The 11,410-nt window shown below is 40.3% G+C and overlaps 1 long non-coding RNA gene across 2 annotated transcripts; it reads right to left on the bottom strand.

The window, feature by feature from the left end:
• Positions 1–1,679: 1,679 nt before the first annotated feature.
• LOC129736025 (uncharacterized) lies at positions 1,680–9,639 on the bottom strand. 2 transcript variants are annotated; one of them, XR_008732138.1, is made up of 3 exons: positions 8,514–9,639; positions 6,635–6,707; positions 1,680–3,110 (listed from the first exon to the last, which is right to left on the bottom strand). It is a non-coding gene; the product is annotated as an uncharacterized LOC129736025 (long non-coding RNA). The 2 variants fall into 2 exon arrangements; XR_008732137.1 differs by lacking the exon at positions 8,514–9,639 and having other exon boundaries at positions 1,680–2,459; positions 3,062–3,110; positions 6,635–6,834.
• Between the last annotated feature and the right edge of the window lie 1,771 nt (positions 9,640–11,410).

Raw genomic sequence — 11,410 nt, 5'->3', positions numbered from 1 at the left:
TCTGGGGAGGAGGCAGGGGGGTAAAGATTTCACCAGTTGCTTTTTTTCAGAGCAAATAAGCATGTATTACAGGGTAATGTGATGCAGAGTCTACGTGGTGAAACGTTACCCTCTGCCTTTCTGGGTAACTTGAAAATTTTCAGGGTCTCCTGAGTGCCCGGGTACTCTCATCTGTATCTCCAACAGAGTAGTTTCAATCAGTATTCCAGTATCCTGGAGTTACCAATTCATCCTGCCAGAAGAATAAAAATGCATCCTGCTCTTAAGGAAAGAATACAAGAACAGGGAAATGCACTTCAACAGAGAGAACTTCAACCTACCAGCACAGAGCAGCTCACAACGGCTTTGACTGTCCCAGTGTGCTGCTTTGGTCATACCCAAGTTTTTCAGTCCCGATGTATCAGTAATAAAACTTGATCTATCATGCAACATCAAAATTTACTTCCAAATGTGCTTTTGTGATTACAGATCTGACTGGGAGCCTCCAGCAATAAAAAGCTATTTCTGCTTTCAAAGTAAAGGCTAGTAGCTCCTGTGAGCAGCTTAAATAGCCATTCACAGACTAATGCTGTGATACACAATGCTTTAGCTTGAGGAAGGTTATGGTCACAGAAATCACTGTACAAAACACCAAATGGATTCTTTCTGTATGGAATAACTTGAGCAAACAGTAAGCCGTTGGCCAACAGAAGCTGATGTTCTCCAAATTCGCAGGAGTTCCCCATCATAAATGTTCGTATTTTTGACATCTACAATTTTTGAGAGAAGCTTCTGACACACAATTGGCAGAAGATGGTCCCCACATCCAAAAGCACCCAATGCCAGCTTGCAGCAACAGCCATTTCATTTTAAGCAGAGCACACTGAGCCACACAGCTGAAAAGCTTGAGTGTATTTGGATGTCTGTCTCCAGCTCCCAGGGGAGCCAGAGCCACACAAGAATAATTCCCCTGCAGAATTTCCAGATTTGGCACCTTTTTGGACACAATTCACACGGCTCCAGTCACCTGCCCTGAAACACACTAAAACTTTTACTTTCTTGAAAGCTCAGGCGTGCTGCAAACACACAGAAGGCAAGATCCTTCAACAGTCTTTAGAAATCACAGAGACACAGGCAAACGTTTTTCCCGCAGTATGTTACAAGTTTAATTGTGCAAAAATACAGTCATCAAGACTTAAGCTTTGTTGTAAACTGAATGTAATTCCAGTGAGGTACAGGCATGGAAAAAGGTCCTACTGTAATTACAGCAAATACACCATAGTCACTGTTTAGACAACCATGCGGTTCGATACACTGATATACTGTTCTCAAGTGATTTACACATTCTGTATTTAACTGTATTAATCTGTATTTAATCTGTATTAATCAAGAGAACCAAAGAAATGACACCAAAGAGGAAAGCCAGTAGCACTGCACTAACTCAAAAGAACGTTAACAAAATTTAGACAAACTCCCCAGTGATGGCCAAGAATTAGTCTGTGATATGGCAGGTGGGCAGTGTAACTCCCCTTCATCCAACACAGTATATACTGTGCTTCAGCAAAAGAAAAGGCTTTCCTAATGCCAGTATTTATTTCAAGCACAGGAAGATGAAGCATTAACAACCTTTAAAACTGTGTTTCAAACTATGAAATACCAATGGTGTTGCATAAGAACATAAGAAATAGATGGGGGGGGGGGGGGGGGGGGGCAGGAAACACAAAAAACTTTCAGAGCTCAGTTCTCTGGCTCCACCACTTAATAAGACAAAAAACCCATATGGAAAAGACAGACACTGCTGAATCCCCTCGCTGACTAAAATCCTCCTGCAGTGCCTACATCACTGAGGAAAAAATAGCTTTCAAAGCAATTCCCCTCCTTACACATTCATGTTTTAACATAACCAGCTTGGGCATTCGTAATGCTGTCCCCCTATGGCTACTTTTTGGTTCTAACAAATTTAGACGCTTCTTGCAAAAGCATTTCAACATCTTTGTTATCCTTGTCTTCTGAACTTGGTTCCCAGTCAGAGTCTTCATCGGTAGGTTTGCACACCTCTTCCTCATCATCTCTAAAGCCGCCATTAAGGTCATACTCATGTGGTTCATCTTTCTGCAGAAGCGGGCTGGAAACTAGGACCATGCATGGCAATCAGTTAGCTGAGGGGAATGTGCTCAAGCTTGTCTAGACAACAATTAACATGATGAGACGTGTTTACAGAGCACAGGGGAGTGGGAGACGGATGGCGCCAAGGATGGCGCCAAGGAAAGGTAACAGCTTGCTGTTAATTGATGGCAGTTAACCATCAGTCAGGGATTGCCTAGGATGCAATGCTTAGCTTCAAGAACCAATCTGTTTAAAACGCGCAGCTTCTGAAAGTGTATAGAAACTCGTGCTTCTGTACAATAAATTGACATTTGCTTGCATCAAGCTGCGTCCCGTCTCTTCATTCGCCGCATCTTTCTCCACAGCCCTTTCTCCTGTAGGGACAAAAATGCCATATATTCATGAATAATAAATACAGAACGAAAGAGACCTTGCAGGGGCCATCTAGTTAGCCTCTCTCCTCAGCAGGAGAAAGGCTCAACTAAAGCACTCTATCCAATGCTGACAATTTTGTGTTTGACTTTCAAGACTCTCATGTAAAGCTGTACCATCCCTCTCTGACCACTACTGCAGGGCTTACCAGTCTGATCAATTAAGAAAGTTCTCCTTAGTGGCTTTTCTTCCAGCACTTGGAAAACAGTTGCCAGGCCTCTTCTGATAACATCTTCTGATATCAGAAGAAAACGGTATCAGATAACATCTTCTGACAACTCTCCTTTCCTGAAGGAGTGGCATACACAATTTTCCTGGTCATCTTCCTGCTACTTCTATACCTAAACAAGGCATCTTTCTTGCCCTTTAGCCCCTAGCTCTTGCTAGACAGCTATTCTGACTCTAAATTTTCTGCCTTCACCCATCCATATTTACTTAGGGCTACTTTATACTCTTGCTCTTTGGAATCTGACATGGCTTTGAATTCCCATTCACTTCTTTCCTGAGCTTCAGGTCAGCAAAGACAATCTGCTAGATCACTCACCTCCTACGTTCTCAACTTCGATCTGTGCTGTGTAGTCTGTGCTTCCTTTCTGAACACACGTTAAGGAAACAACAAATGCTGAACACTTCTTTCCTGAGCTGGATGCAGCCTACCCCTTTCCCAGTTCAGTCTATTCTATCGCGCTGCTGTCCAATCTGCTGCCTATCCATCTTCTGCACAGCTCACACTTTGTGATTAAATTGCCTTCTCTCTTCCCAGTATGTCACAATACTCTACATTGGCAGGAGTCAAAACTTGGAAACCTCTATTCACAAGAAATGGATGCTGCTCGCTGCATGTTCCTAAACTTTTTTAGGCAGCTTGTCTTGCAGTAGTCTTTTAATTGCTCAAATATGTTGACATATATAAACCAGTTCCCAGAGACAGGGCAAGCCTGATTTTTGAAGAAGCCTTATCTACCTGACTTGGTAGCATCGATGCAAAGCTGCTGCCATAGCAGCATTGCCTTCTCCTTTTACTTATCGGTAGCTGTGAACCTTTAACAAGTTTATTTCCACTGCTTTGGGACTTTGGCAGATGTGCACGACCATTGCTCTACCAGCCTACGCTACCTCCCTTTTTCTTACAGGCCCACAATTCCTAACTAGCCACAGTCTGTTAATATTCCAGTCATGGTATGCTGCCCTTAAGTCACACCCCCGAGTAAAGCTGTATTTGTTCCTTTTCTTCCCAGCCTCCAGTTTCTGCATTCTTACCTCATTTGGAGATAACCTGTCAATGATCTCATAATGATTTATCTGTTGAGCAGTTCTTATCATCTTTTATATGAAACTAGAAATGTGTCTTCTCAGCTACACAACCCAGTCCAAATCATCCATGTTTATATTAACCTCAGGTATTTCTTAGCAGCTTCTTGAAACCTCAGGTCAGAGCTCCAGACACTCAAGCTGTGCGTGTGGTGAACAAGCAAGAACACCAGCACCTGGTGTAGTCAGATCACATCCTCTGTCAGTTACATTTTTCTGCTAGTGGGAATGTTACTATTCCAGAATCATCTTATGGTCTGATTAACATTTTATACTCTATAGCAAGGTTTTCAAAAGCACTTACAGCAGCAGTCAATTCCCTCAAAGGTACACAATTTTATGGGTGAACTGTGCTACAGAGGCACCCAATGACTTCCTAGAATAAAGTCAGCCATGTGTGACACAGCCAATACTACAACTGAGAAATATCCTATGGCTAGCAACCTATATAGCACCTAGCAGAAAATCCTGAAAATGTCAGCTGTCAATTTCGGCTGTAATCCCATCCCATATGATGCTTGCTAGTTTACTGTTTACCAGACTTTAGAGGAAAGTAATTATGCCCATGTTTACCCATAACAGCAGAATTTTTTCTAAGAATCACAGACTATAGTCGTGCAGAAGGAATTATGTCTGGAGGGAGAAGTCGAAACAAAGATTCTAAATACCTTAAGAACAAAATCTCTCTTCTCAGCCTAAGCCTGTGAGAATAATAAACCCAAGACCAGATTAACAAAGAAAAACTGCTCTTCACTTTCACAGCACTGCAGGTGGTATTTTACAACAGAAATAGGAATTCTGGAAAAATACTGATTACTTCCATATTTCTCCTACAAATGTATGAGGAACATACGATGTTGGTTTTCGTCCACCAGTGTTTTTAGATTTCAGCAGTGAATGATGCACTTCCTTCCATGTCTTCCCACTCCTCTCTTTCTGCTATAGTTTAATTCAGCTCCACAGCCCCTGAAGCTGCTCATTAAGCACAATTCTGCCTTTCCCCTAGTACCATATTTATAAATATGACCTTGAAACATTCCCTGGAAGTATCTCCTTTACACGGGGAGAAAAAGCTTGCTGACCACCCCTTTACAAAGGGTTATGTTTGGAAGTGAGCCGATCAGCTTGCTAGAAAACATACACAGAAGTGTGCAGGAGAACTCTCAGACTCCATAGCCAGTCATTCATCCAAGTAGCAACAAGGCAGTGAAGTCATTCACTAGTGACAATTTAATGACAACACACATTCCAGCCTTTCTTTTTTTTTTCCCCTTCCTCCCTTACAGCTATTTCCCCAGTAATTAGCCTTAGACTGTTTCTCAGAACATAGACCACATTCTCTATTGGCAATTTGTAATCCATCTTGCAGCAATTAGGCTATCAATGTTAAAAACTAAACATGGCAAATGTCATGTAGATAGCACCCTTCTTTTCTTGGCTGGTGGAGTTTCAGTGCACTTGAACAGAAATTAATCCTGCTGTGCTTAACAGTGCAGTTGTGCCAAACAGCACGAAATAAAGGCTAATGGAACCTTGCCTGTGTGATCTTGCATGGCTCGGTACGACCGCCTCAGACGTGAGCTTGCTGAGTGCAACCTTTTACAAGCTTTGCCCTCAAGAGAACGAAGCAAGCCAGTCAACAAGATATTGAGGGGAAAAAAGAAATTTAAACAATCATTAAATATGAACAGAACTTTAATTAATGAATTCCCTTCTTCCCACTGTGCATGGAATATCATTTTTTCCCTGGTTCGTTCTTAGGATGAGGAGTTGAATTTAACAGATTGAATTTCACTTCCATGTCAAAGATTTACACATTTACAAGAGAAGCACTTTTCCATCCATAGCCATGCCTGGCTGACCACCTGCCATGAGCTGCACACACAGGATCTACCATTCTGGTAAGGAAGGTCCTCTTATGAAAGACACAGCTACAATTTTAAACCTTCAAGATTAGCTTTAAACTTCAGATATGCACACAGTCCAGCTTGCTTCATTATTAAAATCTTAACCGCTCGCTGCACTTACAATGCTGCTTACAACTCTTGCCACTCTTTAATGCACATTTCTGCAAGGGAGCGGTGATCAAGATGGGGCTCATACTTGCATCATGGGATGTGGCAAAGCGTACAGCTAACAAATATGCCTCAAAATATGCTAGTGCACAGATACACCCATATCAAGCATTCAGTGACAGCAGAAGTACACACACACATGATAAGGAAATGGGATGGGAAAGACATTCCCGAGTGGAAAGTAGGTCGCAGAACAGAATGGAGGCCAAAACACTTTGTCTAGAAAACTACAGCTATTTGCACTTTACTTTCTCTAGAAGGCAGATCTCTGTTTTGAAGATTTCTGTAGGAAATGCCCAGCCACACCTTGGTGATCTCAAAGAAGACAAGTCAGTTCCCACCTCCACTCGAGATGCAGCAGTTCCACATCCTCATGCCTTGTTCAGGCCAGTGAAAGTAAAGATGGCATATCATCAGGCTTTCAGACTGCTCTTCAACGCTCACTTTTCAATTATTTTAGAAATAACAGGAAGCTTCACATTTGGAAGCCAAACTGAGATACAAGAGATGCCTTGAAACAGAGCTAAAGGATATTTAAAACTGGAGCCCATGCACCTGCCACATGTAAGTTAATATTATTGGCAGCAGCAAAGCAAGCTAGGTGTACTACTGGTAAATGGAGGAGATACTCATACACAGTATTACAGGTTACATTATCAAGAGAGACTACAGCTTGCCTGTGATACTACACAATCCTCACTGATGTCTAGAAACTAAAGTTCGAAGGATACGTACATAGTTCACAGGGAACACTGCCCCAGCTGAAAGGCATTACCCTTCTTCGACACTTCAGTCCTAACAAGCCTGTAACATCAATACCTCAGAGTAAATATAAGAAAAGCTCATCACCACATCCGCAGATATCTTTTGACATTTATTTAGAGGTCAATGCAATGCAGAAGGAGTATCTCAATGTTTCAAGAGCAATCAGTCTTCACGGGGTAACCTTAACTAGCTATGGATGAACTATTGGCTCCTTTCATCCTATTATGAACCCTGTTCAAGGAAGGAAGAATTGACTTGGTCACACATGTCTCTCAAAACATTTGTTTGTTTCGCTGCCTGCTTCCAGGGAAGGACAGGTGTGCTCAGCACACAGGAATTCAATTCCAGCACTATTACTTGCAAAAAAGGAAGCAGAGTTTTACTAAAATAATGACTACCTTCTTCTCAGGTAAGTATTATCAAGCATCTCCAGCACCACTAAACGCCCCAAAACCCAAAGCAGATCAGTTGCATCCCATGCTGATGGGCCCGTTCATAACATCAGAACATACCATTTTTTGAAGTTTTTGTCGTGTTCTTCTTTCAGGTACTAAAGAAAGAAATGTTATTAGCCAGGACAGAGTACAACCTAGCAATAAGGTTATTCGGAGAGGTTGCTACAACAGAAGACTGACTTATTAAAAGAAATGCTGCAATGGTTGTGCTGTATTTACAAGTATAAAAACTACTCTGCTGCCCCCAAAAACCTTTTTTTTTGTATTAAATGGTTCTTGAAAGATTACCCAGATGAACTGTTCTTACAATTATGAACCATGCCATCTGTAGACAAACATCATCGGTACTGGTTGGGGTTTTTACAGCAGACAATTGCAGTATTTCAAAGCATTTAAATATTTTACGCCATTGTTTCCATAAATGCAATTTCTCCTTAATAACCATAGAATCATAGAATGGTTTGGGTTGGAAGGGACCTTAAAGGTCATCTAGTTCCACCCCTCCTGCCATGGGCAGGGGTAATGTCATAATCCTGATTTTTTGAAGTAAAATGCATTATCATTACATTTCCATAACTGTTCTGCTCTAAAGTATTGTCTTTTTGCATTGGGAATTAAATTGGGGAAAAAAACCCCTCCAAGTCCAATAATTAAGAAAAAGCACAAAAAGAATGCAAAGTACATCTTTGAATTCTCTAAGAACAGACAAAATATAAACAGTATATTCCCCTGTGTTTTTCAACAAGTCTAGTTACTGGAATACAAAAAGACTTTTAGAATAGAATCTCAGATTCAGTTTTAATTATATTCCCTCCAAGCCTCAACAGAACATACATGCTATAGGGATATACACATTTTGCTGTGGGGATGGGAAAAAAAGCTACAGAAAAAATTTACTGCAGTATCCATTTGAAATGTTGAGAAATACTTCAGTATATTCCCTGTTTTCACTGTAATACTCCAGCTCCAAATGGAGGAAGCAGAATAGAGAGATCTGGTAAGACCATGCTATACCATGCTTAGTTTTCAATAAAACCTGTTAAACTCATGAAAACAGCCACTTGCCACCTGGCATTTTTGTCAAATCCTAAGATATAAAGCATACAAACTATGTCAGCGGTGTCTGACCCAGACCATCTTGTTTCAGTTGAAAAACATTTGAAAAAGTGAATGTAAGTGTGCAGCGGCCAAGCAGCCTTACCTTCCTTATCACAGACAACGGCAACACCGCATGCTCAAGAAGAGCAAGGGTGCAGGGCAATACAGAGCAAGCTGCAAATGCAATGTTACTTTCTCACTTAAAGCATTTTATTCCAAGGTGTTGGCATCCATTACTGGGTTTGGGGGTTTTTTCCCCCCACTTTGAGCTATACTGAACAACTTGGCTTACCTGGAGGTGCACTGTGCTTGTATTCTAGTTTATGCTGTGGATTCTTCCTGCAAAGAAAACAGTAAAAGCTTGATTTGCCACCTTGTTCCACACCTAACAAGAACCTAACAAGTTCCCAGAACTCCTCTGTATTTTGTGAATAATTTTCACTTCTTTTTAAAATAAAATTCTGTGACCAGTGCCTTACTGCAGTGTCTCAGCTTACGTAATGTAGGGTGGAAGAAAAAAAGGGTTCCATAAGAGTTCCTTTTGTTTCAGCCTTTAAAAAAAAAATAAAAAAGACAGCTGATCAAAACCAAGAGATGAGATAGTTTCCAAACTTGTAAGATGAGATGCATTTGTTCAGCATAATAAGAACTGATCCAATTATTTATTCTCACTAAAACCAAAACCAGAACATAACCTCTGGTGCACAAAGTGCAATGCACACACAGTGCATCACAAGTCTGAGATACCCAGCCGTAACTTCCATATTCTGCAACATAAGGCTAAAAATCAAATAGTTTGGGAAAATTAAAGAAATTGAAAAGAATTGCCTGTCTCAAAGTATCACAGGGAAAGGCCAAAGAAGGACTGTTAAGAGAGTTTACTCATTTCTGCAATATGCTGCTGCAATCTGGGAAGTTCAATATACAAGTGTGTATGTCTTCTATTAAAAAACAGCATCAATGCAATGAAAATTAAAAATTTAAAGTCAACTTACTCTTTGATCTGCAATAAATGCTCCCCTCATTCAGGCTGCGATCCAGGTCATGAACACACTGATTTATCCCACCCCCTAAAGCAGTTATCCAATGCTGTTCTAATGTTTTAACTTGGTCCCACTTACACCGTGCTGATCTGTTGTGTTAGTGTATTAGAGCGGCACGTTAAAATTGTTTCAGCTCAATTTACTTCTGTGCAGAAAATTAAAATTAAAAAAAATTCTAACTTTGGAAGAAAACTGGTTCAGTTGTCCTAATTTCTCCTTCTGAAAAAGAATCAACAATTAAAGCCCACTATTTAAGAATGACATACCATTTGACATTGCTTGAAACACAAGATTAATTTCTATAACTGCAGAATTTTTTTGATATTTTACAAAATACCCTTGCTGTGAAGACTGCCTTGTAAAACTAGTTGCTTATGTTTTCTTATTCTTCAAAAACAGAATACTCTTTGGTAAGAAAATCTTATTTTTACATCAAATAACTTGTTACACATTCACATACTTGAAGCTGATTTACAGTTTTATAGCTACTGCTATCCCAAAGTGCATTTCATGTGCATTAGAAGGGATAGTTATCTGAATAAAAACATGCAAGTATAGCTTTCTATTAAATACCGTACTGAAACAGAACAGTTGCTTAATCCAGTGTTTTGCAAGTGTTGGTAGCACCAGAGCATTTGATCCCAACTCAAGGCACAGCATTTAGATAACTCAATTATGTATTCCAGTAGTAGCCAACAGATAAAGACAACAAAAATAACATCCAAATCCTTCAAATGACACCTGTTGCCTTGTGGAAAGAATTATCATTGCTTTGTGGGTGCCTCCTTTCTTCTACCCCAAAAAGAATGAAACGCTGTTTAAGAAATGATCAACTAATACAGCACAGGAGTTAACCCCGCTGAATTTTTGTACCCAGGAGAAGGTAATGAACTATTGCACAATTGTTTTCAAACAATTGAACAGCAGACACGCATTAGGCCAGACTTAGAAGAAGAAGAACTACAATGTGGAGAAGTATTATTTATAGATGGGTCATCACGAATAGTGGAAGGTAAACGATTGTCCGGATATGCCATCGTTAAGTTGGAAAAAGGAGAATTTAAGACAATAGAATCAGGCCCCCTGAGTGCCAGCTGGTCGGCTCAAGCCTGTGAGCTGTATGCATTGTGGAAAGCATTAGTGTCACTGAAGGGAAAGGATGGAACTATATATACAGACTCACGCTATGCGTTCGGAGTAGTGCACACTTTTGGGAAAATATGGGAAGAAAGAGGATTCGTTAACTCACAGGGAAAAGAACTGATACACCTGGAATTAATTCGGCGAGTTCTGGAGGCATTAAAAATGCCGAATAAAATAGCAGTTGTACATATAAAGGGACACCAGCAAGGTACAAGTTACCAAGTTAGGGGAAATAATGCAGCTGATACAGAAGCAAAACGAGTGGCAGGCAATTATAGTATGATTTTAACTATACAACAAATACCTGTTAGTAAAAATTTGAGTTTTGAGTCTGCAGAAAAGGAAAAACTAGAACAAATGGGAGCTAAGGAACAGGATGGTAAGTACATATTGCCAGATGGGAGAGAAGTTTTGCCGAAGGGCATAGCACTTGAAATATTTTCAAAAATACGTAGTAAAACACACTGGGGAACCCAGGCGTTAGTTGATCATTTCAATCAACAGTTTGCCTGTATAGGCGTATATAACATAGCAAAGACAGTCACGGCAGCCTGCGAGACCTGTAAAAAGGTTAATCGAAACAACATGAGACAAAAGCCTCTTGGAGGACGTTCCCCAGCATACAGACCTTTCTCACACATACAAGTGGATTTTACTGAACTACCCAGGGTAGGGCATTACAAATATTTATTAGTAATGGTGGATCATTTAACACATTATGTTGAGGCTTTTCCTACCTCCAAGGCAACTGCTAACCAAGTTACTAAAGTGTTACTTGAACACATTATACCTCGATATGGAGTACCTGAAGTAATCGACTCGGACAGAGGAACACACTTTGTGTCAAAAATTGTTAGAGATCTAACAGAAAGCTTGGGTATTAAGTGGGAATACCATACGCCATGGCATCCACAAAGTTCGGGAAAAGTTGAAAGGATGAATGGAGAAATCAAAACTATTTTGACTAAATTAATGATAGAAACCAAATTATCATGGATTAAGT

This window comes from Falco cherrug, chromosome 4, assembly GCF_023634085.1.
Source record: "Falco cherrug isolate bFalChe1 chromosome 4, bFalChe1.pri, whole genome shotgun sequence".
Taxonomy (NCBI): Eukaryota; Metazoa; Chordata; class Aves; order Falconiformes; family Falconidae; genus Falco; species Falco cherrug.
The sequence above is the reverse complement of the archived record's forward strand: the minus strand, read 5'-3'. Positions and strand labels throughout refer to the sequence as shown.